At 57.9% G+C, this 6,000-nt stretch overlaps 1 protein-coding gene across 1 annotated transcript in view; it reads left to right on the top strand.

Annotated features, from left to right (window-relative positions):
* Positions 1-593: 593 nt before the first annotated feature.
* The window catches only part of SH3BP4 (SH3 domain binding protein 4), a 33,458-nt gene continuing 28,051 nt past the window's right edge, over positions 594-6,000 (top strand). The window contains exon 1 of the mRNA XM_002189950.6: positions 594-730. The gene's annotated coding sequence lies outside the window, so the exon portion shown is untranslated. The remainder of the gene's footprint in view (positions 731-6,000) is intronic.

Here is a 6,000-nt window from a genome sequence, read left to right as displayed (position 1 = left end):
TTCTCCTGCCCTTCCCACCCTGGGAGAGCAACAAGGGCGGGATTTCTGCTCTACCAGGATTTCGCAGCTTCGCTTCCGTGACAAAAACGGCCAAAACAAACGGCGCGGGGGGAGGCATAAACCCTCAGCTGCCCAGCGCGCAAGGTTTGAGCGGGCGAGGCTGGCACTCGCCCCTCGCACAAAGACGCTGCTGCCCACTCCCCCATCCCGCTTTTCCCGTCCTCCTCCCCTCCCCACGTGTTTTACACGAGCATCTCCCCGCACCCCCGGTACCCCCGGTACCCCCGGCACCCCCGGTATCCCCGGCACCCCCGGTACCCCCGGCACCCCCGGTATCCCCGGTATCCCCCGGTACCCCCGGCATCCCCGGCACCCCCGGTACCCCGGTATCCCCGGTATCCCCCGGTACCCCCGGCACCCCCGGTACCCCCGGTATCCCCGGCACCCCCGGTATCCCCGGTACCCCCGGCACCCCCGGTATCCCCGGTACCCCCGGCACCCCCGGCACCCCCGGTATCCCCGGTATCCCCGCACCCCCGGTATCCCCGCACCCCCGGTACCCCCGGTACCCCCGGTACCCCCGGTATCCCGCGCTCCCGCCCCGCCGGGGGCCACGCCCCGGCCACGCCCCGGCCACGCCCCGTGACGTCAGCGCGGGCCGGCGCGCGCGGCCCGTGCCGGGAGCGCGGTGGGGCAGGTCCCGGTGCTGCCGCGGTCGGAGCGGGCGCAGGTGAGAGCCGGAGCCGGGCGAGCTCGGGGGCTGCCGGCCATGGGAGCGGCTCCCCGCGGGCTCCCAGGGCCGCCGGGGAAAAGTTTGTGGCGGCGGCGGCGGCGGCGGGAGGACGGCGGCGGTGGAGGGTCGGGGTTGAGCCAGCGGCGGAGCGCGGGGAGGGGGTTGGGGAGAGCGAGAGTGCGAGAGTGTGAGTGTTTGTGTGCGTGCGACACTGTGACACCGCGTGTCCCCTCTGTGAAGTGCCCTCTGTGCGTGTGTGACTGTGTACAAGTGCGAGAGTGTGAGTGTTTGTGTGCGTGCGACACTGTGACACCGCGTGTCCCCTGTCTGTGTGAAGTGCCCTCTGTGTGTGTGTGACTGTGTACAAGTGTCGCGTGTCCGCGTGTGGCAGTGTGGCACTGTGTGTGTGTGACACTCTCGGTGTCCTCTGTGGGGCTGTCGCTGTGTGTGCGTCCTGTTGGTGTCCGAGTGTGTCGTGTGTCCTCTGTGTGCCACTTTGTGCGTGTGTCCTGGGTGGCTGTGCGTGCCGCATGTCCCCTGCGTGTGTGACTGTGTGTGTGTCCCTGTGTGCGTGTGACTGTGTCCCTCTGTGTCCCTATGTGTATAGCGTGTCTCCTGCCGCGTTTTGTGCTCGGTGTTCGTGTCCCTGCCTTGTGTCCCCGCTGCCATGTGGTGTGTCAAGGTGTGAATGTGGCCGCGACACGCATGGCTCCGTGTCCCCGTTCCGGGGAGATGCCGTGTGGCGAGTGTGCAGCGCCGTGGGGGTGCCGTGCCCTCCGTGGGGGTGCCGTGCCCTCCGTGGGGTGCACACCCGTTGTCCCCCAGGTCCCGCTGGCACTGCCGCGAGGGGACAGCTGCCCGGGTTGTCACCCCGCCGCCCGGGTTGTCACCCTGCCGGTGTCCCCGGACGTGTCAGCGCAGAGGGACCGGGCTGGGCTGGCTCCTGTCTTCCTTATCGGCCCCAGCTGGGACGCTCCGGGGAGTTCGGGGCTCTTTGAGCAGCACTCACAGAATCACAGAATAATGAGGTTGGAAGAGACTTCTAAGATCATGAAGTCCAACCTATGCCCTAACACCACAACTAGCCTATAGCACCAAGTGCCAAGTCCAGTCTTTTTTTAAACATATCCAGAGATGGTGATTCCACACCTCCCTAGGAAGACAATTCCAGTATTTTATTATTCTTTCAGTGAAAATTTTTTTCCTAATATCCAGCCTAAACTTTCCCTGACGTAGCTTGAGACTGTGTCCTCTTGTTCTGCCAGTTGCCGCCCGGTGGAAGAGACCGACCCCCACCTGTCTGCAACCTCCCTTCAGGAAGCTGTAGAGCTTCCTGAAGGGCACTCCACCGGCTGTTCCTGGCATTCCGTTTCCAGGAGGGTTTTCCCAGCTCGCCGAGGGCTCGCTGACCTCTTTGCTCCTTGCCGGCTGCCCGGGCGGATGCTTTGGGAGCGAGGGATGCTGTGCAGGGCTTGGCTGCCCAGCTGTTGCTGCCGGGATGGAGCTGGGTGGGAGAGGTGGAGTTGTGCAGGTGTGTGGTGTGCTGCAGCCTCGGGCTCCCGGGAACACCGATTTTCTGGGATCCCTGGCTATTCAGGAGTAAGTGGATGTTACTTAGGCTCGGCATAACTTTGGTCCAAAGGGGGACAGCAGTGACTGTGAGGTTCTTCTGTGCCTAAATTAAACCAAATTAAAGCCCCAAAACCCAGAGAAGCTGTGGGATGTGGGATCAGGTGGATGCAAATTCCCAGTTCTGGAATGCCCATCACTGCCTTTCCCCCCAGCCTGTCCCGCCACAGGTGGCTGATGCTCCCTGAGATTTGCAATGATTAAGTTTTGGCTGTTAATTAATAGATACATTGCAAGTTAATAATTCAGTTATGCTGAATGGAGCAGCAGCTTGGGTAGGAGTTGGAGTGGGGGCTGTGTTGTGTTGACAGCTCTGTCTGGATGCTGAGGCTCTAGAATAAGGATCCATCCTTGATTTCTTCCTGCCTGACTTCACCAGCGGGATGTTTAAATTTGCCTTAAAGTAGAAAAAATTACTGGTAATAAGAATAACATCCTCCTGGGATGGCTTGTAGGTCTGACAGGGGTCAGTGGTGGGTTTGGCAGTTGGGTTAATGCTTGGGTTTGAAGCTTTCAGAGAGCTTTTCCAACCTAAATAATTCCGGGATCCTCGGAATGTGCACATCTCCTCCTGGCTCTTGCTTCTGCGCAGCTGTGTTGGTACCAGACCCTGCAGAGGGGACAGCATCTCTGGTGGCAGCTCTTCTCTCCTGTTCTTCATTTTCCTTCTTTCCTCCTTTTCTCTGGAGCAGCTTGCCCTGACGAGCTGGGGCTGCCCCATCCCTGGAAGCGTTGGATGGGGCTCGGAGCAGCCCTGGTTTGGTGGAAGGTGTCCCTGCCCATGAGGTGAACTTTGAGGTCCATCCCAACCCAAACCATCCATGATTCCCTCAGCTTTCCAGGATCTCCATGTTCTTCCCACAGCGAGCTTTACCCCCTTGGTTGCTCACAGCAAAAGAATTCCCACTTTTCTCATGACCCCCATCCCACGGACCCGCTGAGTGCATCCCCTCCTGGCTGGGGAATTTTGCAGGCAGAGATGCCAGCTTTCCATGGGTATATATTTCCAAAATAACCCCGTTCAGGCTGTGGAAGGGAATGTGCTTTTCAAAAATAGCAGCTTCGTTACTTTTAATCAACCAGAGCTGGAGCAGCATAGAGTGATTGCAGCCGGCGCTCGACATCCTAATTATGTTTGCCTTTTAATGAGAGGAAAACTATTTGTGAAGCTAAAATATTTATTTTAGCCTGGTGGGGGTGCTTGCAAGAGCTTGTGTGGATGGTAAGGAGGTGGTTTAGACACTGTGTGTGTTTTGTTTTGTTTTGTTTTGTTTTGTTTTTTAATGGGAAAAGCATTTAAATATGGCAAGAGGCTTTTTGTGGCCGGGGCTCTGTGCAGAGGGAGCTGACAGCTGGAGAGGTCGGGATGTGCCGGGGAATTTGCATCCTCCCAGCCTCCCTGTTTCCAAGGGGTCTGACAGTTGTGTCGCCTCCTGGCTCCGTGGGTGGATTTCTGCCGGCAGCTGGCGCAGGAGTGAATGCAAATAACCTCACCTCGGGTTTGGCACCTGCCTTTTCTTTCCTGCCCAAAATCTGTCCTGAAAGCACCTGAGCTTTGTGGGCTGGCCCAGAGGCTCCAGGGGAGGTGGTGAGGAGGTAGGATGGGTTTTTATGGAATCATGGGATTTCCTGAGCTGGGAGGAATGCTCAAAGATTGTCCAGTCCAACCCCTGGCCCTGCACAGACAGCCCAACAACCCCACCCTGGGCATCCCTGAGAGCGTTGTCCAAACACCCCTGGAGCTCTGTCAGCCTTGGGGCTGTGCCCATTCCCTGGGGAGCCTGGGCAGTGCCCAGCACCCTCTGGGGGAAGAACCTTTCCTAAATCAAGCCTAACCCCCCTGGCACAGCTCCAGCCATTACCTCGGGTGCTGTCCCTGGCCACAGGGAGAAGGGGGTGGCAATACCCAGGAAAGTTTTGTAGCCAAATATTCACTTTTCCAGTGAACAGTGATGAGTCAGCTTTGAAACCAGGGATCAACCCACTGGGAAATGTATTTCTGCCTATTAACTGGGATATTAACCAGGATATCTTAGCAACTGGGATGTTTCTGCTCTGGAGCCAGGCTGGGAGAGCTGGATGTGCTCACCTGGAGAAGGGAAAGCTCCAGGGAGAGCTCAGAGCCCCTTCCAGGACCTAAAAGGGCTCCAGGAGAGCTGGAGAGGGACTGGGGACAAAGTATGGAGGGACAGGACACAGGGAATGACTCCCACTGCCAGAGGGCAGGGATGGATGGCATATTGGGAAGAAATTCTTCCCTGTCAGGTGCTGGCACAGTTTTCCTAGAGCAGCTGTGGCTGCCCCTGGATCCCTGGCAGTGTCCAAGGCCAGGCTGGACACTGGGGCTTGGAGCAGCCTGGGAGAGTGGAAGGTGTCCCTGCCCATGGTAGGGGCTGGAATGGGATGAGCTTTGAGGTCCCTTTCCAACCCAAATTATTCTGGGATTCTGTGATGGCTGCAGCAAGGTGTTCATGGAGAGCAGGCTGTGGGTGCTGCTGGAGTTCCCTGCCCTCTGGACAATGCCCTGTCAAGATGCAGGAAGCATCTCCACTGCCAGTGCCAGCTCAGGACCCATCCAAGCCGCTCCCCAAAATTTGCAGAGTGAGGTTTAAAAGCACAGAATGCATCCCCCATTGCTTCCCTCAGCGGGTGCTGCTTCCCTGAGCTCCCTCCTGACCAGCAATCCCTGCATTAACCCTGCCCACGGCTTGGGCACAGGCCTGGCATTGTCTGGGGGCCTTGGCAGCGCCGTGCCAGCCTTGGCTGGGGCAGGGAGCATGTGGCTCTGCTGGCGCTGGCACAGGGAAAATCCCACTGATGGACGGGGAGGCAGAGGCTGGAGGGGCAGGAGAAACCCTGGGCTGCTCCTGGTGGAGGTGGTGGGGCTGAGCCTTGTCCCTAGAGGAGCTGAAGGGTTGGTGTCACCAGCCTGTGGGGACACCAGGGAGCTTTGCTGGTAATGATGAGGCTGTAGGGTTTGTTACATTCAGAAGGGTTTGCAGCCCTAGCTGGCTCTGTAGCCATAAATAATGTTTGGGGTTTTAGGAAGGGGAAAAAGGAGAAGGCTCTTGCAGGACCTGCAGCTTTGGCACGTGCATGTCCTGACAAATCCCTTTGCTTCCCAAACAAGGCAGAGGGACTTGCTTCCAGCAGCTCAGATCTGTTTTTTGGTGCTCAAATGATGCCCCAGTTCCATGAACACCACAACCATCCACACTGAAGGATAATTTTTGAGGGTACCTGTGGCATCTCCCCCCTCCTGTGCTCCTCCTTGCAGCCTGGAGTCCTTAATTTCTCCTGGTGGTCCCTGAAGTGATTTCTGTGTATTTCTGTTTCTCTGGGCTCCTAAAGAAAAGTGTGGGAGTCTGGATAGGGATGTGTGGCTGGCTCACAGCAGCAGGGAATGCCAGAGCACATGGAATCCCTCTGCTGCCTCAGGGGGGGCTGCAGGTCCAGGTGTTTCCCAAGGTAAAGTTATGGATTTCCCCAGGGTAAAGTTCATGGATCAAAGAACAGACCACAAAACTTCCAACTCTTTTATTGTGCCCCTGGATTGGCTTTTTGTCCCTCTGCTGGGAAGTTGGCATTCTGGGTGGGTGGCGTGTTTTTGGGAGGGATCACTCGGTGTGCCATGAGCA

This window comes from Taeniopygia guttata, chromosome 7, assembly GCF_048771995.1.
Source record: "Taeniopygia guttata chromosome 7, bTaeGut7.mat, whole genome shotgun sequence".
Taxonomy (NCBI): Eukaryota; Metazoa; Chordata; class Aves; order Passeriformes; family Estrildidae; genus Taeniopygia; species Taeniopygia guttata.
The sequence above is the reverse complement of the archived record's forward strand: the minus strand, read 5'-3'. Positions and strand labels throughout refer to the sequence as shown.